Source organism: Arvicanthis niloticus, chromosome 12 (assembly GCF_011762505.2).
Source record: "Arvicanthis niloticus isolate mArvNil1 chromosome 12, mArvNil1.pat.X, whole genome shotgun sequence".
Taxonomy (NCBI): domain Eukaryota; kingdom Metazoa; phylum Chordata; class Mammalia; order Rodentia; family Muridae; genus Arvicanthis; species Arvicanthis niloticus.
The window spans coordinates 18,646,908-18,667,448 of NC_047669.1; the positions used below are offsets into that span (position 1 = coordinate 18,646,908).

At 42.0% G+C, this 20,541-nt stretch overlaps 1 protein-coding gene and 1 pseudogene across 2 annotated transcripts in view; one reads left to right on the forward strand and one right to left on the reverse strand.

Annotated features, from left to right (window-relative positions):
• Pak2 (p21 (RAC1) activated kinase 2) overlaps positions 1-19,181 on the reverse strand; it is a 63,254-nt gene extending 44,073 nt beyond the window's left edge. Inside the window, exon 1 of one of the 2 annotated variants that reach the window (XM_034514977.1) lies at positions 18,920-19,181. The gene's annotated coding sequence lies outside the window, so the exon portion shown is untranslated. Of the gene's footprint in view, positions 1-18,465; positions 18,486-18,919 lie in introns of those variants that run through there. The other variant, XM_076942790.1, reaches the window with a different exon arrangement.
• Positions 6,784-6,903, forward strand: LOC117718325 (small nucleolar RNA SNORA17; annotated as a pseudogene).
• Positions 19,182-20,541: the final 1,360 nt, after the last annotated feature.

Sequence of the window (20,541 nt, forward strand, 5' to 3'; positions counted from 1 at the left end):
AAAGAAAAAGAAAAAGAAAACCAACATTCTTCATGCTTTTCCCTACACTAATCCGTGTGCTGGATGACTTCTGGCACTGAATCATAACTGTGACAATTAGTCAGTGACTTATGTCACTTTCCTCCCCAAGTTCACTTAGCCCAAAGGGGAAGGACTGTGCATATCTTAGACAGGACTGCTGACTGACTTGTGTTAACCATGCTCTAGTCCCCAGTGAAGCCTATCCTTCCTGAATGTAGCAGTCATTTTCTCACACAGCAGTTCACTGGACACAGATAAAGCGTGCCATATTAGCAGGATTACCTTGGAAAAGCTTTGTACTTGCCACTCACAGCTGACTTATGACCTCAGTCTCTTTCCCACAAAGCAGCTTTTTGTGCACTGCTTCTATAGACAGTGTTAAGTGTCTGAAAAGAGCCTAATAAGGTCCCAATGAAACTCTTTAATCTCATATTTTAGACAAGAATAGACATAAAAACAATTCACAGGACTGGAGACGTAGCTTCATTGGTAGAGAGTGCTTGCTTAGTGTGCAAAACCCTGAGTTCAATCCCTAGTACTTACTATACTAAACCGGACAAGGGGGTGCGTGTATCCTACGACAGAGAGGTTGGAGGCAAGAAGTTCAAAGTCATACTTGGATACATAAAAAGTTGAAAACAGCCTGAGATACATGAGACCCTGTCCCCAAACCAAGTCAAACAAACTTCATAGTAAAATGATAATGTAGCCTATATTCTATGTTACCACCACTCAGAAACGCTGTATGAAAGTAGTGTCTCTCTACAATCTGTTCACTCTTTGATACTTTTCAGTAACAAACAAGTAGGCAAAACAAAAAGTGTGCCCAAAACACACTGTACTCTTTAACAGGTCCATTGTTTAATTGTGATGAGCCTCAAACACAAACAATTCCTCAATTGTGTACTGAAGAAGACCAGAGGTAGCTAAATACACAACAGAAATAAAGAAGTGGTGTCTGGAATCAGTCAGTGAATCCAAAAACAAAGTGAAAATAGATTCTCTCAAGAGCAAGAGGGTCATTTATTAGAGCCCACTGATTTTCAACCATGTTTGACTAAGCCTACTATACTTCTACTTTGATGGGAGCCAGAAGGGATAAGCAACAAAAGCAGATTCTGCCCAAGTCTGAAAGCTACACTCTAAGTCCCTTTCACATTAAGGGGATCTAAAAAGCTATACTCTACAGGGACAAATCAAAAATAAATCTCTCTGGGAAAAGAAACCCCCCCCAAAAAAACCCCAAACAAACAAACAAACAAACAAACAAAAAAAAACCTTAACTAGTGAGCCTCGTCATAGTAAAAGGGGGGAAAAAAAAATTCCTAACCTCAAGGATCCTAACCCTCAAAGGAGGGTTCCTTTGCTTGCTGCGTGGTCAAGGCTGGCCTTGAACTTGTGCTCTTCCTGAACACTGAGGATGCAGAGGTGAACCACCACACTCAGCTCTAAATGCATTTTAATAGTGTAAACTCAACCTGTGGAATATATTTCATTTGGAAGTATTCTCTGAGTCAAAAAAAAAAAAAAAAAAAAAAAAAACTAAACAAAAAACAACAACCAAAAGTAACAACAACAAACCAAAACCAAAACCAAAACCAACCTAGTATAAAGCCTTTTCCGGAAACATGAGCTTTAACAACTCTTACCAACTAATACTCAGGGACACAACACACACCTTTGGCAACAGTGTCTGGTGTGGCCCAGGCTCACATGAAACTTTCTGTTTGTGAAGGATGATTTAGCTCTCAAAGTAAAGTGCTGGGATTAAAGGCACAGCCAACAAGCCTGGCAACTTCAAACTTCTGTCTTCCTGCCTCCATCTTCCAAGTCCTGGAATTACAGGTGTGCTTGACCATGGCTACTTTTTAAGGTTTATTTTCTGTGATAAACGTTTGGCTGCATGTATATGTATGTGTGCCCCATACATGCCTAATAATAGTGGAGGTCAAGGGGGCACGAGATCCCCTGGACCTGGAGTTACAGACAGACCATTCGTTGTGAGCTGCCATGTAGGTGGCAGGAACTGAAATGGGTGAGGATGAACAAAACTGACTTGAATAGTGACTGCTAACTTTCACCCTGTCTTTACACATTCAATGATAACTACAATGGGAACTTTCTGCATTGCATATTAAACATACTGACCAAATTATGCCATCGCCACTACATTACGTAATATGATATATCCTGTTTCCTCTCCTGAGCTCTACTCCCTGTGGGAAGACACTAACTTTATAGGTTTGTAGAGGGAGGATGGAAAGGCACCCAACATAGTCCAGGGTGGACCTGAACTTTCCACCAGCCTGCCTCAGCCTACAGATTGTGTGTACCATCATGTCTGGCATATTTTTTCTGCATTATCTGAAAGTACATAGCAAGGTATAACACAGACAACAAAACCTAAAAATGTTTTTCAAATAAACAATGCTAGCCAACTTAAGCAAACTGCTGCCATTTGTTCAAGTTGTATCTTGAAAACAAAGTAAACCTTTTTGTCCAGATCCTTCCTTCAGTCACCAGCAAACTGATTAACGTTGTGAATTGTCTATTCTTTCACAAAGGTAGGGTGGGTGCAAAGTACTTTGAAGTTTCACCAGCTACTTTTCTTGTTGCTGTAATAAAATACCTGACAAAAACAGCTTACAGAAGAAAGGTTTGTTTTGGCGTATAGTTTGAGTGTACAGACCATTATGGTGGGGAAGGCGTGGGGGCAGGAAATGAGGCTGTTGGCCACACTGCAGTCACATTAAGGAGGCAGAGACAAAGTGCTAGTTCTCAGCTGTCTCCTTTTTATTCAGTCTAGGATCCTAGCCCATGGAATGGTGGTATCCAGAGTTAGGATGGGTCTTCCCACAACACACCCAATCCAGACACACACACCCCCACACACACACACAGAGTCACAATCCTGTCAGGGTCACAACCAATGTTAACTATCACACCATCTAAATTTCTATTACCAAATTCTTTTGTCTCCAAGTAAGTGTTACTGATCACAAATGATTACCTACAAAATTCAAGTAAAGGTTAAAAATTATCATTGATTGATTGGTTTTTTCCCCCCAAGACAGGGTTTCTCTCTGTAGCCCTGGCTGTCCTGGAACTCACTCTGTTGACCAGGCTGGCCTCAAACTCAGAGATCCGCCTGTTTCCACTCCCTAGTGTGCACCACCACCACCACCACCTGGCTGAGACTAGCTTAGCTGAAACTATCATTTATAATAACATTAAAAATATAAAGTTCTTAGGACACATTCTCAGTTCACTGTATCCCTCTAATCTCAGATTAACTCCTGCATGGTACCCCAACACCAAAAGAAAAATGTTTAACCATGTCATCTCTTTATTGAACTGGTTGAAACAATTTCATCTGCCATTTCAAATAAGGTAGTACTTATTCGAAGAACTCTTACATGTAAGTTGAGAGAAAATGATACTTTGAATGGGTAACATCATTCAATGGACACTGCAATTTTCCGAGCCCCTGACTGAGCCACCCTGACTCTTACTACACATTGACTGTCATCAGTCCAGCTCAACAGCAACTTCACTAAGCTGGACATCAAATATATTACAACTCTATGTTGAAGCTAGTCTTCCTGGAACTAGAAGCCCGCTGAGACCAATACACTTTGTTCACTGTTTAACTTTAAAATTTAAAAAGACTCCATGGTGCCTATGAACTTAGTGGAGTGCCCTGGAGTCTACCCATGGCTTGGGAACTGTGGGCTTACAACATGTCTAAAAGAGAAAAATGTACTTCAAAACATTAAAGCTCTAGGTGGAAAGAGATATTCATGTTTATGAATTTACTCAAAATTGTAAAGAGTCAACATCTCTCAAACTAATCTACAGATTCATTACAATCTTCATCAATTCTACGATGCCTTTGTGAAACAACAGGACCAATTCTTCTTTTTTTGTTTTGTTTTGTTTTGTTTTGTTTTGTTTTTTTCGAGACAGGGTTTCTCTGTGTAGCCCTGGCTGTCCTGGAGCTCACTCTGTAGACCAGGCTGGCCTTTGTTTTGTTTTGTTTTGTTTTTTTCGAGACAGGGTTTCTCTGTGTAGCCCTGGCTGTCCTGGAGCTCACTCTGTAGACCAGGCTGGCCTTGAACTCAGAAATCTGCCCGCCTCTGCCTCCCAAGTACTGGCATTAAAGGCGTGCGCCACCACCACCTGGCTCAGGACCAATTCTAAAACATGGAAGATCAAAGGCCCAGTATGCCTTGGAAGAATAATTATATAGATATATAATTATGTTTACCTCACCCTAATAGGAAAACATTTTATATTATAAAATTAGTTTCTGATGCTGCACTACTTGTAGCTTTTCAGATCCTCTGGGCTCATCTTGTTCAAGCTATTACCCCAGCGAACAGCTTTTTGTTGAGGTCAGGTACAGCATAGTAACAATTCACAACACTGCCATGTTATGCTGCACCCACACGTACAGAATCTAGTAGCATACATTGTGTTGGATGGGACAATGCAGGAGCTACCAGTTACACTTCCCTTTAGCCCCTATTACTCCTTCCAGGCTTCACTTCCCTTTCCCTACACATCTGTTCTCTGGGAATCTACTTCCTAATAAGGTAAACTTACATAAGCCATCTGTCTCACTCTCTGCTTAGAGGGATCCAGGCAAAGGAACAGGTATACATATACATACACACAAACACACAAACACTCACTCTCTCTTTCTCTCTCTCTCTCTATATATATATCTATATGTATATATCTATATATTTATTTAAATCTCTCTTTATATATCTATATGTATATCTATAGATCTATAGATATATATACACATAAATATACACATAAACACATATACATATGTGTGTATGTATAAATACTTCAAGCTAAAGACTGAATGTGACAGTCAAAATTCTTTAAATGATTATAGACTATCTTTACATAGGATACTGTTAACACAGAGAGCACTTCCTAGAAAATTAATGTACAGTCTCCACAATCAAAGCAGCAAGCTAGTTGATATTTAAAAGAAAGATTTTTAAAATATACTTTGGGCTTAAAAAAAGAGCGACATAAAAGAAAAGAATCTAAGAAATGGGGCTGGAGAAATCTGAAAAATGGCTCAGCAGTAAGAACACTGGGTATGACTCCCAGCACCCACTTGGCAGCTCACAACTACCTGTGACTCCAATTTCAGGGCATCCAATTACCCACTCCTCGGGCCTCCTAGGATATCAGGCACACACTTGGTATGCACACACACATGCAGGAATTCATGCAGACATATAAAACAAAAACAAATAAATCCAATAAATAATAAGCAAACAAGTAAATATGACCAACCTCAGACATTACGGAAATGTAAATAGGCCACCAGCAGATACTACTTTATGCTGTCAATATTGGCAAGAATAAGAAGACTAACTGAGGTAGGAGTGGTGGCACATGCTTCTAACTCTAGCAGTTGTTAAGTGGAGGCAGGGGTATCAGAACTCAAGGCCAAGTTCAGCTACACAGCAAGCTGAGAGACAATATAAGACAACAAGTGGTAGGAGTCTGCTTGAGGCAGAGGAGGGGGAATCTCAGTAAGTTCAAGGCCAGCCTCATCTACATAGTCAGTTTCAGAACAGCCAGAACAGTGTGACCCTGTCTCAAAAGAAAAACAAAACTTTGAGACATTACAGTGGTAAAGTTGATCAAGGGCATTTTGAGGCACTTTCTACCTCTGGTGTTCATACAACATATTTTACATACCTTCACTGACAGATTTTCACAGATAAAACAAGACATTATTTTCATCTTCTTCGGGTGACCATTATATTTTCTAAAGCCAGGCACAGTGGAGCATGCCTGTAGTGCCAACTGCTTCAGAAGCTAAAGCAGGTGGATTACAAGTTCCAGGTCAGCAATGATTCATTGCAATGAACATTTGCAAGTGAAGATGTATAGACAGGGTGTATACATGGGACATACTATAGCTTCCATGACGAGATGTTTTCTGTGCTTATTTTATTTGCATGTGTATGTGTGTTATTTTAGGGAGAAAGTAGCAAGGGTGGAGGGCTGATATGAGGGACAAGGGGATGAGTGGGTCTGGGCTATATAATGTGAAACTCACAAAACAAGACAAAAACAATCAAGCAAGCAAACAAACAAACAAAAAACAAGTTTCAGGTCAGCCTGAGCTACATAACAAGACACCTGTTTTCTTAAACCATTTTTTTTTTTTTAGATTTATTTATTTATTTTATGTATTGGAGTACACTGTTGCTCTCTTTGAACACACCAGTAGAGGGTATTGATCCTATTACAGATGGTTGTGAGCCACCATGTGGTTGCTGGGAATTGAACTCAGGACCTCTGGAAGAGCAGTCGGTGCTCTTAACCGCTAAGCCATCTCTCAAGCCCAATACACCTGTTTTCATTTTGCCATTCTTATTATTTTATTTCTTTGCCCAAAGGTGTGCACCACTATACCTGAAATAATAATAATAGTTGTTGTTATTGTTATTATTATTATGGAGAAGAGAGCTAGAGAGATAGCTGATGGTTAAGAGCACAAGCTGCTCTCCCAGAGAGGTTGATTCAAGTTCCCCATCCACATGAGTAACTCCAGTTTTAGGGAATCACATGCCCTTCCTCTGGTCTCCATGGGCACAGCAATGCACAGACATCTATGCAAGAAAAACACCATACATATAAAATAAAAATTCTTTTATGATAAAATGACTAGGCTCTGCAGAATATACCAGTATTTCTAAAACAATTTTTAAAAGTTCTAACTCTGTCCCTAGAGGCATTGCAGGTGTGGTGCTGTGTCACATGTGTGTCAGTAGGTGACAGAGAGGAGAAAGGCTATGTCTACACTCAGTAGAACATCTGCATGATTACTTGCCTAACATTTCCTGACAAAACTGAGCCTGAGATGACTATCCTGTGCCAGGGGACATGGACAGGGAGTCTGCCTGAGATGACCTCTAATCCGGTGCTGGGCAGGCCTTGGGAGGGCAAGCCATATCCAAGATAATCCCTGCCTATTACCAATGCATGGGCAGGGAGTAGCACTCCTGAGACAACCCCAGACACTCAAGAGACCCCAGGTACTACTAAGAGGAGCAAGTAGGCAGTGGAGAAATGGAAGAGAAAGAAAAACAGAAGGATGTAGGTACAATGAAGAGAGGCAGAACTAGAGCCTTGAGGGCGGTGAGGAACAGCCTGACATTGAGTAGCTGGTGATGCCACCTGAGACCATAGTGGGGGCCTAGCCTGTCCTGCCACTAGGGGCCATATCTGGGTCCATGGCCCTGCAGCAGCAGAGGTCTGTTACCACCAAAAGCCAGGCTCATGTCCCTGGTCTGGGTTGTTGCTTGAGGGCAAGCTGATGTCTGAAGGCTGGGCAGAACTGACCCCACCCCTCATCTGGGTATCATGGGAGAGTTGGCTAGGGGATGAGAACAGAAGAGCTGACCCTGCTCCTAGCCAGCTGTAATACTGGGGAGAGCAGGCTCTAAACATTTTGGGAGCTGAAGGTGGACTGACTCATGCGAGAGCTGGCCTGGCCACTGGTCCCCCATGTTGTGGCATGGACAAGGAAGAGATACCTTCCTACCCTCTCTCCCCCTTCCACCAGTAGCAGGTGGGAGACCTGGGCCTGTTATTATGAGATGAGGCCCTGCCCCTCACCAACTGTAGCACTTGAAATAGCAAGCCCTGTACCTTTCCTGGGTAGTACAGAGAGTTGACCCTGGTGTGTTTGGGAGGAGACATAAGTGTAGGAGAGCTAGCTGCAGTGTGGTGACATGGGCAAGGGAGAGATGCCATCTACCCCTTGCCACCTAAGATCATTCATTAGGAGAGCTCATCAGAGTGGGAGAGCGGGCCCTGTCCTCCACCTGCTGTAGCACTGGGAAGAGCACTCACCTGGGTAGCACAGTAGAGCTGGCCCTGGACTTGAAGATTATAGGACAGCTAACACTGAGGGTAGGAGAGCAGGAGACCCAGCCCTACCTCTTGTCTGCTGGGTGGTGGTGCAGATGAGGGAGAGATGCCCCAGGGTCATGAGAGTGGGAGAACTGGCCATGGTCCTCACCAACTATAACATTCAGGAAAGTGGACCCTGTATCTCACCTGGGCAGCAGGGCAGAGCTGGTTCTGGTTGGGGGAGGGGATATGCTAGTGAGCCTGCCTGCAGGGAAGCAGGGGACCAGGAGAGCAGAGCCAGTAGGCTGACCAGCTCAGATACCTCTCAGACCCAGATCCAGAGCTTTGAGTTGGCCTGCCCCAACATCTACCCCACTGAGTAACTGCTGGAGTATATGAAGTGCTCGGCCCTACAGATCCAAAACTATAGGAGCTCCATGATACGGAACAACAAACAACAGGATATCCTTAAGGACTCCTCTCGGAGGAGTCTGAGTGAGATTCTAGTATTAACAGACTAGCAGAAGCCAAAGGCCTCGTACCAGACCAGTGAGTCATTGCAAAAAGCCATTCTTGTGAGAAAAGAAATATGGACAAAAGGTTATACTGTAGGACACACTGTAGCTTCCACAACAGATATTTTTCTCTGTGGGGGGGGTAGTTTGCAAGGGTGGAGGGTGGGTACAAGGAGAGGGAGAGATGAGTGGGATGGGGTGCACGATGTGAAACTCACAAAGAACCATTAAAAAGCTTTTTTAAAGTTCTAAAAGTGATTTGAATGATGGAAGCATCACTGGGACAAGCACACAGCTTTGGAGAGTGGCTACTTTAGAAAGTGACAGTACCACTTACAGATTCTACAATGATCTAGAAAAGAGTCATTTTTATGATTTTATCTCTCTTTTTTCTTTGAGACATGGTCTGACCATGTAGCTCTGGCTGTTTTAAGATCACTACATAGACCAGGCTGGCCTTAAATTCATAGAGATACACCTGCCTCTGCTTCCCGAGTGTTGGGATTAAAGTTGTGCACCAACACCATACCAGGCTGCTGTCATAGTTCTTTGTACAAAGTATATGTGTCTAGTAACTAGTGACAAAAATCATTAAAGTAAAAATATGGGGCTGGAGAGATGACTCAGTGGTTAAGAGCACTGACTGCTCTTCCAGAGGTCCTGAGTTCAATTCCCAGCAACCACATGGTGGCTCACAACCATCTATAATGGGATCTGATGTCCTCTTCTGGTGTGTCTGAAGAGAGCTACAGTGTATTCATGTAAGTAAAAGAAATAAATATTTAAAAAATAAAATAAAGTAAGAATACTTAGATTTTTTTCTATTTTAAGAAATTAACATTTTAGAAGATGACTTTTAAAATCATCTGAGTTTTCACACCTCACTCCTATTTTCCATTCCCAAACTCTCCATACCTTTCAAAATAGATTTCTCAGTTCACTCTATCACTTACTCACTGCTACCAACTATCCTCAAGTTTACTCTTCACTCTCAGACTCCCAGAATCTATCCCTCACAAGGCAGGTAGTTAACTGACTTTACAAACATTACATGCTTTTGGTTCACTTTATAAAAGCCTTTCAAGGGGTTTGGGATAAAGCCCAATGATATCTTCAGGACCAGGCTGCTTCTCTGTCCATAGGCATGCCTTTTTAGTCTCTCTCTCTCTAAGCTTTAAGTATATCCATTCTTTAGTTCTTCTACCAGCCCCCTCAAACATTTACATGTGACCTTCCCGGAAAGGCTTTCTGATTCCCTCCTCAAGAACCAAGGAAATTCCTGGGTCAAAGGACTTGTTAAAGTCAGAGGCCCCAGGGCAAACTAGGATGAGCTGATCACCTTACTCTCCAATACTATTCAGTAAGCACCCATTCTAAGGTCTGGCCTAACTGACACATTCCCCAGGAAACTACCAACCACACCCATGGCATTAATTTTCTTCTAACTTAATACTGCTGTGAATGAATTTTTCCCCTCTTACTTATAAGTCCCATAAGCACAGATCCAGTGAGTCATCTGATTAACTAACCAGACAGTTCACTCAGACTTAGCACTGTCTTTAGCCCACTTCAGGTAATAGATAGTCTCTGTTAGGCTGGACAGATGGCTCAGGTGAAAGCACCTGTTTACCAAGCCTGATGACCTGAGTTCAACTCCCAAGATTCACAAGGTAGGGGAGCACTATGGCTCGTGTACCCTCAAGCATACAAAGACGGACGGACAAACAAACGGACATGGACACACACACACTCACACACACACATTCACACACATACACACACAGAGTAAAAAAATTAATTACCTGTAAAGTAAATATGCATAAAAGAATTTATATATTCAGTGGTATTAGAGTCGAATAAAGGGCTTTTTTTTGTTCTTTAGAATCATAAAGATCCAAATATTAGAAGACATATCACTATTATTTAAGGTAATATTCTAGAAAACCAAGAAAATAAGAAATGTCATTATCTTGATCCTAACAATTAATCAAACAGATCAGAAGTCCCACACTTTCTCACCACTTCACGTTCAAGACAAAACCCAGGATGATAATGCTCTAGTTTTGCTTGGATGTTAACTTACTCATCCAAGCAGCAAGCAGAAAAAAGATGGGATTTAGGTAAGAAGAACAAGTATGATGTAGCTCATGAGACAGTAAGGTCAGAAGGCACACGGTAGTGGCAGGTGGTGGGAAGGAAAGCTACATCTGCAGTTCCTGGGCAATAGGAAACACCTACAAGTTTGTGAGGGATTGACTTTAATAGTGTTTTATTCTGAAAATAAAAGCAGTATATGATCATTCATTACAAAAACTCAAAACACTACAATGTGGTCTTACAGACCACACCCGTGTCCTGGGCAAGTCTTCCTGAACACCCATCCCTCTTTCTCTTAATCCTTTTAGGCCTATTTAACTTGTCTAAAAATAACCCCTCAATCTGGAATAAAGTCTGAAATAAAAATAAAGAATACTCATTATCCTACTTTCTAGAAATAACCCATTTTTTAAATATTTTCACACTAGAAGTTAAATGACACTACTTAAGAATAAAAGTCTCGATTCATTCACTGGACACCGTGGCTCATATCTTTAATATCAGCACTTGGGAGACACAAGCAGGTGGGTCTTTTTTTTTTTTTTGGGGGGGGGGGGGAGTGTTTCAAGACAGGGTTTCTCTGTGTAGCTCTGGCTGTCCTGGAACTCACTCTGTAGACCAGGCTAGCCCCGAACTCAGAAATCCGACTGTTTCTGCCTCCCCAAGTGCTGGGACTAAAGGCGTCCAGCAAGCAGGTGGGTCTTACTGAGTTCAAAGCCAGTTCCTGGTTTATAAGGGTTCCAGACTAGACAGAGTTACATGTTAAGACTGTTTTAAAAACAGTAAGACACTAGTGCATTTATTTAGTGCACAAATTTGCTTGATATTAGAGAGTGAAGAAAGATTTAGTCCTGGTTTTGAGCACAGACCATGGGAAAATAGTAGCATGTTGTACCATGGCAAGGCTAACAGGGGCCAGTGAACACAGATGGAGAAAGGCTCCTGATTGTATACACATTAGCCAGAAGTCACACTTGGCTTTTAAAAATAAAGAAAGAATGTTCCAGGTATGCAGAGGAAACAGCAAGTGTAAATACATTCTGTAATCCACACTGTGACACTGTCTTTCCTCCTTGGCCTTCATCCAAGCTCCATCCTCTCAGAATAAAACATGACCAACACTGACATTAAGTGAGAACACACGAGCAACAAAGATTACTAAAAACTATAAAATGAACAAAACACTTTGAAATCTAGTTTTCCTTAAGTTTGGTCAAACTCTAAATGACAATTCAAATATGGGAAAGGAAAAAACCAACACACACATAACAAAAGGTAGAAGGGGCAGTGAATACCCAAGCACAGCTTCACTCAATAGCAAAGAGGAGCAAACTGGGACAACAGTTTGATTCTTTCCTATCAAAGGAATTCCCACACAGTCTAAAACAAAGTATTGTTTAGTGAAGAATGAAGGTCAAGCCTGAGTTAACTAAGTAGCAACATGTCTTTCTTCCTTTCTTTTGAGACTAGAACTCCCAATCTCTCACTTCAGCCTCTGGGGTGCTGGGATTACAGGTTCATTCTACCACTCCTGGTGTATACTGTATCTTAAAAATCCAGAATAAGATGGAGGGATGGCTCAATGGTTCAAATGCTGGGAATGCTAGCATGAGGACCAGAGTCCAGATACCTAGAATATACATAAATGCCAGGTGAGGTGTTGACTTGCTAGAAATCCCAGCTCCTAAGAAGGTGGACACACACTGTGGGATCCCAGGAGCAAGCTAGTTTACCAGACTAGCCCTATTGGCAAGTTGTGGGGTTCAGCTAGAGACACTGACTTAACGAATAACATAGAGGGACCAAGGACCCCATGTCAACGTGGGACCTCCATACACATGCAAGCACGTACTGCTACTACATGTTTTTAAAAAGTTAAAATCCAGAAGCTTGCAAGCATGTGAAATGAAAGAAAATAAAGCTTCGAAAACTGTACTGAAGTTTCTCATGAAATTAAATATATCACTGCCACAATCTAGCTCCATAATTTAACCCCCTCAGTAGAAGAGTTAAGCCCTCAGAAAAACTAACCTGTAAAGAGCTGATCTGACAAAACTTCAAAGTTAATAAATGACAACAAATACACGAAAGACATTCAATGTCTTCAAGGAGATACATCATACACAGTAAGATGGCTACTATTAAAAAACTTAAACACAGGGCTGGAGAGATGGCTCAGCAGTTAAGAGCATCTGAGCACTAGAGGCCCTGAGTTCAATTCCCAGCAACCACATGGTGGCTCACAACTGTAATGGGATCTGATGCCCTCTTCTGGTGTGTCTGAAGAGAATAATGGTGTACTCATATACATAATATAAATAAATCTTAAAAAAAAAAAAAAAAAACCTTAAACACAGCCAGAGGTGGTTGTGGTGGTGATGTACATCTTTAATCCTAGCATTCAGGAGGCAGAAGCAGGTAGATCTGAGTTCAAGGTCAGCCTGGTCTACAGAGTGAGTTCCAGGACAGGCAGGACTATACAGAGAAACCCTGTCTCCAAAACCAAAAAGATGGGGTATGTGTGGGGGTTTGGGGGGAGGTAAAAGGTGCCTGCTGGGGCTTGAGAGATGGCTCAGCTGTTAAGAGCACTGGTTGTTCTCCCAGAGGTCCTGAGTTCAATTCCCAGCAACCACATCACATGGTAACTCATGACTATCTATAATGGGATCCAATGCCTTCTTCTGGCGTGTCTAAAGACAGCTATCATGTGCTCATATATATAAAATAAATAAATCTTTTTTAAAAAGTGCCTGCTGCCAAGCCTGATAACCTGATTCAATACAACCCACACGGAAGGAGAGAACACAGGAAAGAACAGAGTCCTACAATTTGCCCTCTGACCTTCACATGTTCCTCCCCACAATGTATATAAAATATTTTTTTAATTTTAATAATAAAAAACATGTAATCTGCTTAGAGGAAACACATACACGTGCAGATACATGGAAGCTCAATAAGGCTCTCAAGGCTCAGAATTATAAAATCATACATGAGCACCGATAAGAGTACCATCTAATGGGGTAGCTCATAACTGTTAAGAAGACAAAGCATCACCATATTATGTACATGGAAATCAATATAAAGGGTTCTCTTTTTTTGTTGTTGTTGTTTTTTGTTGTTGTTGTTTTTTTGAGACAAGGTTTCTCTGTGTAGTCCTAATATAAAGGGTTCTTATTTCACAATTTTAACATCAAGGTAAACAGGTCATTGTAGCTCAATCTATAATCCTAGCACTTGAATGGCTCTAAAAAGGGGGATCACCATGAGTTCAAGGCTACATACTCAGATTTTCTCAAGAACAACAAACAAAAGAATTAAAATCAAGTAAAAAATACACGCCCTAAACAGAGGCTTACTTCTAACTTCTTATTAAATAACTTAACAATGAGGAACTGGAGAGATGGCTCAGCAATTAAAAGCACTGAGTGCTCCTCCAAAGGACTAGGGTTCAATCCCCATCTCCCCCATGGCACCTCACAACTCTCTGCAACTCAAGTCCTCTTCTGGCCTCTGAGGGCACCAAGCACAGACATACATACAGGGAACACTAAGACATATAAAATGAAATTAGGAAAAATGTAAAACTGTTAACAATGGCTAGGGGTGGATACATCAAAGGAATGGAGCTAGAATGTGAGGAAATAGCAATTTTTACCTTTTACACTAAATAATCAAATTACTTGAACCTTTATGTACTACTTTCAGAACCTATTTTTAAGATAAGAAAATCTATTCTATGCTGTTATGGTGGTTACTTCTGACAGCTGAGACTAAAGTAATTTTTGTACTGCTTAATAGTGTCCACTACTTTACACATTCTATATGAGAAATTTGTATACCTTTTATATTTAAGTTTTTGTTTTTGTTTTTTTTTAAATCTAGCTAGGTGGCGGTGATGGTGCACAACTTTAATCTCTGGTTGTGTGAACCAACTTCCCCTAGAAAGCCATTTTTGAAGCAGGGTTTAAGTAGCCCAGGATGAACTCAAACTCAAAACTCTTCTGTTAGCCTCCTGTATGCTAAGATATCAGACTTTTGACATACTTGGCCAGAAAACAAGTTTTAAAGTCTTGTATTTTTATCTTTTGGCAGAGCAGAATCTCCTGTATTTGGGCTGACTGAATTTCCCATAAATTAAGGAACAGGGAATGAACTGCATATCTCAAGTGCTGTGACTACAGGTATGGACTATCACAGGTGTGGTTGCTATTACCACCATGCCCAGTTTAGAAAACAAATCTTAAGTTTTAAAGTATCTGTAAGATCAAACTAAAAACTGTGTGCTGTTCACTGGAAACCTCCCCTCCACCTGCTCGAGATTGTATTATCTCATTTGATCTAAACAGCTCCATGAAATTGGCATTTACAGTACTATTTTTACATCCAATAGATAAGAAAGCAAAATTAGTATCTTCGGCCAGCCTTATCAATAGTTACTCATGGATCTGGGAGAGGCTGAGGTGACGCCCTATACAATCCTGACAAACTATTGGCTACTGGTGGATTTTTAAGAGAGGCACCATCAGTATTCAGTTGTGTATCACTGTGCCCACCAGGCTCCAATGTGGAGACCCACACTGCTGAAATATTTTTGTCAACTTGATGTAGTCACTTGAGAAGAGGGGATCTTAACCGAGGATTCTCCATCAAATTGAGGTGGAGGCATTTTCCTTTAATGATTGATGAGGGAGGGCCCGCTCCACTGTGGGCAATGCCGCTCCTGGGCAGGTAGTACTGTGTTATACAAAAAGCACGTTGAGCTAGCCATGGACAGCAAGCTGGTAAGCATTGCTCCTCCATGGTCTGTGCTTCAGTTCTTGCTTGAGTTCTTCCCTGACTTTCCTCAATGATGCACTGACTATAAACGACTCTAAGATGAAATAAACTGGTTTTGGTCATGGTGTTTATCACAGCAATAGAAAACAAACAGAGACACAAAGCCATGATCAAACAGACAGAGAACCTGGCTAAACTTAATGGATTAAAAAAAAAACCATATATATCATAACATACATATGATATATATGTAGTAAAGAGATTTGTAAGGAAGGGAGTCTTATGGGTGGGAAGTTAAGGGTTACAATAATTAGAATTCCCTTCCTATATACATGTATGAAATTGACTCAAAGAACAAACTCAAAAAACAAAAACAAAACAAACAAAAAAAAAACGGTATCTTGCCCAAGATCAATTAGAACAGCCAGGTCTCCAGCTCTTGGAACACACAGAGTAAGTTTCATTACACAAGACAGGAAAGAACTTTACAATACTGAATGAATGTCCAAGCTAATAACCAAACCAGGAAGTGGTGGTACACACCTTTAATCCCAGCACTCAGGAGGCAGAAACAGGTGGATCTAAGTTTGAGGCCAGCCTCATCTACAGAGTGAGTTCCAGGACAGCCAGGGCTACAGAGAGAAACCTTGTCTAAAACAAACAAAAAAGAAAAGAAAAAAGAAAGAAAGGAAAGGAAGCAGTGATCCTACTTTTGATCATAGAAAGCAGTATTTCTTGATTATAATTAGGGCCATTTTAACCTTCTCTCTCTGCTTCTACAGAGGCTTAAAAAAATAAAAAGGGCAGGAAAGATGGCTCAGTTCAGCACCTAGCACCCTTGGCAGCTCACAACTGTCTGTAACTCCAGTTCCAGGAATCTGACACCCTATACTGCCTTCAAAGACATCCATGTGATACATATACACACATGCAAACAAAACACACATACATGTTAAAAAAATACTTAAAAAATTAGAAATTTCACATACAAGAACTCAGAAACACAGTTTGCAAGTAACAACCTACCTCTAATTAGACAACAATCAGTTAATTCTGTAACTAGAAGTGCTTGAGGAAAGACCTGATCTAGTCTCAAGACTTGAACACAGTCCAATGTGAACCAAATCCAGAAAACAGAACTGTATACTGAACATTATTACTGTAATAATACTTCAGTACTGATGAAGATAGTAAGGATTCAGCCATGGCTACTTGTTTTATACTTGGCAACTTATTCAAGCTCCTGCATTTTATGAAAGTATAATTCAGAGTTTATCCTTAGCTAACCAAAACAAGTTTTAAGTTCCTTCATTTAAAACATGTAAAACTAGCCTTCATCATGTCTACTTGGAAACCTGCCTATCATAAAGATCAAAGAAACATGAGAACCCTTTATCAGACATATATCAACTAAAAACTATCACTTTGTGAATTTAGGTTCAGAGCTGGTATCACAAAGACCAGAAGAATTAATCTCTTTCTCTCAAAAGGTAAATTTGGAATCAAGGCCCCAAGAAAAGTGAAATACCCAAGAATTCTTTTTTTAAAAACATGTCTGTTTGCCCAACACAATGGTGCACATCTGTAATCTCACTTACTAGGATTCTGATGCAGATCTTAAGTCCAGAAATTTGAAATAAACCTGGGTATCATAGAAAGAACCAGTCTCAAAAGAAAAATAAACACCTGCTTTTGGAAAGAAATGAGATATTCTGTGGGCACAGGTTTGCAATCCCAGCTACTAGGGAGGTGAAGAACAAACACCAATCCAAGGCTTACCTGGTTGAGAGGTATAGCAGCCTGGGAAACTAAGTGAGACTGTCTCAAAAGTGACGAGAGGGCTGGGGTTGTAGCTCAGTGACGGACTGCTTGCATCACAGGGAGGTCTGTGGTTCAATCCAGTACAGGGGTTAAAAAACAAAGAAATAGCAGAATCTAACTTCAAGGTATTTTTTCATTCCCTGATATTTCTACACCTAAATCCCTAGTGCCAAGACAACTCATTAACCTAAGAACAATTATAGTACCAAAGGATAGCAGTACTTTATACTAATCTATTTCCCTCCACAGCCTGGTAGAGGGATAGGTAATAATAGACTAGTAAAACAAGAACAAAACATTTTAAATTTAGGGCAACATCTTTTACCAAAACCCAAAAGTTAACATTATCTATCTATCTATCTATCTATCTATCTAAGAAACAATATAAAATTCAGTTTCCCTGATGTAAATGTATAATATCGTTCCTGGCTAATTAATCTCTAAAAAGATCTAAAAACAGAGGCTGCCAACTATGTTGGCTAACAAGTGTAATCTAGCACATAAGGCCGAGACAGGAAGAGTGTTACAACAGCCTGAGCTGGAATGAAGCCCTGTCTAGAAAAGGCAGAGGATAAATGTAAAAGTACATGAAACAGACATAGACAGACAGACAGACAGACAGACACACACACACACACACACCCCAACTGAAGAACTGGGTAGAGACAAGCAAGAATGTTCTACAAATGCCACAGAGCTTCTGGCAAGGTTGACATGCCCTAACCTGCTTTAAAAATTACTATTCAGTGCCTTCATCCCAACCTAATTTTATTCATACTGTTCTTTTGGATAGCTCTACAAAACAAAACAAAAAACAAAATCCCTAGAGCAAATTCTTGTGTATTTATTTCAATATCCTGCCTACTTATAAGAGCGGAAGAGTCGAACACAGCAGGGGAAAAACGTGACGTGCACAACCTTCATCCAAAACACAGCTCGTCGTTGTCTAATTTTGGGCCTAACCGGTTTGGCTGTATTTTTTTTTTTTTTTTTTTTAACGTTAGAAATGAAAAGCTAGAAAATCTACAGGTCACTTGTAAAGAAGAACCTGGCAGCTATCGATGGGAGTCGGTGATTTGTCAAAGAGGAAACCAATCTCACCTCCACTCTATTTCTACTAAGACAGGGGATGGGGAGAACCTCCCATCAAGCCACAATGGCAATTATTTTACACACTTCTGTCTTGGATGACTTGATCTAGAACTAATCAAAACGCCGAGTCCACTAAGTTATTTGCAGCAACTTTTTTGTGAGTGAGGGCGCGCGTGTTTCAGACAACCAAACATGGTGAAAAGCCAACCTCAGCCCAAGTTAACCTTAAGAAGCAAATATTCACCTCCTGGCTGAAGATCAAGCAAAAACTTTAAGATCCTTAAGTTCTGTTCTTAAGCACAGGCTCCCGGAGCCCTGCAAAACTTTCTCCTAATGTGAAGAATGAGGAAGAGTTTACAGACTGAACTTAAGGGGCTCGCGACAGGACTCCCGAGCGACGAGGTTGCAGAGAACGCAGCTGGTAAAGGAGGGAACATCCAGGAACAAACCCGAGTCGTCCGGTGCAGCGCCGGCCGGAGAGAAGGGCAAGGGCGGCCGGAGTGGAGAGGGTCCCCACAGCCCAGCAAGCTTCCTCTCGGCCGAAGCTGAGGAGAGCCAAGGCGCAGACAATGAGCCACCGCCCGGAGTCGCGGGCCCACCCGCCCGCAGGTGCCCGCGTCCCGGGCCTCTGGGCCCAGGCCGCGGAGGCGGGAGGAGGGCGGCGGCTCGGCCCGGCCCGGGCGAGCGTCCGCACTTACCAGAGAGGAAAGGTCTCCGCCCGACCCAGGGCGAGCTGCCGGGCCGACGCGGGCGAGCACTGCACTGGGGAGCAGAGAGGGAGGAGGGCAGGGCGGAGGGGAGAGGCGCGGGGCGCGGCCGTCGCTACCGAGGCCGTGAGGCGCTGAACCCCTTGGGCCAGGGAGGGGAGGGCAGGAGCCTTCGGCAATGGCGACGGCCCGGGCCGGAGGGGAAGCGGAACAACCGCTGCTGCTGCGCGTGGCCACAACCCTGGGGGAGGGCGGCGGCGGGGCGCGGGGCGGGGCCGTAAGATAGCCCCGCCCCGAAAGTGGCGTCATGTCCCGAGGGGCGGGATCTCACAGGGCTGCTGGGAACCGTAGTCTAGTCACCTGCTGGGGAGACCCAGGACAGTGGGCATTACAGAGCAAACCTGTCCCTCATTTAATTCAGCATTCTGCATTGCCTGCAGTTACGTTTTACCTACTGAAGATGCTGACGGAGAACAGCTGATCCATACATGTTTGTGTGTACAGGGTCTTTGTTTCTGAGAATTTATCCATTCACCACTTGGCTTTTTGGGAGAGGGGCGGGTTTTCGACAAGGGTTTCTCTGTGTAGTCCTCTCTGTAGTCCGTTGACTTTGAACTAGAGATCCACCTGCTTCTGCCTCCTGAGTGCTGGGAACCACTGTCCAGCTCACTTTACTTTTTTTAACCTACAATTTTAATCAGATTATGCTGCTAAATTAGGTCCTCCCTCTTTGCAAACAAAGATTTTTTTTCCTGTATTTTATCAATGGAGGAGTTAATCTATGTATTCTTATTCCATAACTATGTCAATAGCTAATATCTACAAAAGACCATTAGGCACCAGAGATTTAGGATGGGCATGCTTCACCTAGTCTTTGTAAAAGTTAAAAATATGAAAACATAATAATCAAAACATTGATACCTGTTACAAGGGGGAAAGCTAAGGGATTACTGTGGACAGAGTGGGCAGAGAAGGTGGCATTTAAAGAGAAAACAGAAAAAGAACCTCGGAAGAACTGAGGGGAAAGGATTACAAGTAGGAAGAGGAATGCCATGGTCAGTGAAGAAGACCCATGCAGGGCTGGAGAGATGTCTCAGCCATTGAAGGCTATGCTCACAACCCAAACCACAAGAAGGCTTGTGTAGCCACAGCTTGGTATAAGATGGGTATATTAGAAAGTACTGCAGTACAAGATATGACGAAGCGAACCTGTAATTCCAGCAATTGGGTGGCTGAGGTAAGATGAGGAATATGAGTAGTGGGAGGGAGAGGCAGGGTAGGGGGGGGTGGATAAGGAGTTCAATGGTTACATAGTGAGTTGGAGGTCAGAGGAACTACATGACACCCTATTCTCTGCAGCCCATCAAATCCTACATTCATCCACCTGCTAGTAACATAGGATGCATGCTTGAGTAACATAGGACTGTATGTCTCTTTACATGGATGTTGGCTGCTTAACACCAATTCTATTTTCCTATAATTAGCATTGAACATGGATTATCAAAATAAGTAGCTTTCCTAGAATAATCCCTAAATCCATTATATTCCAATTCATTGGAGCTGCAAAAGAACATTTTAGTTCCTAAAGCATGCAGCACTCTCCAAAATAACTA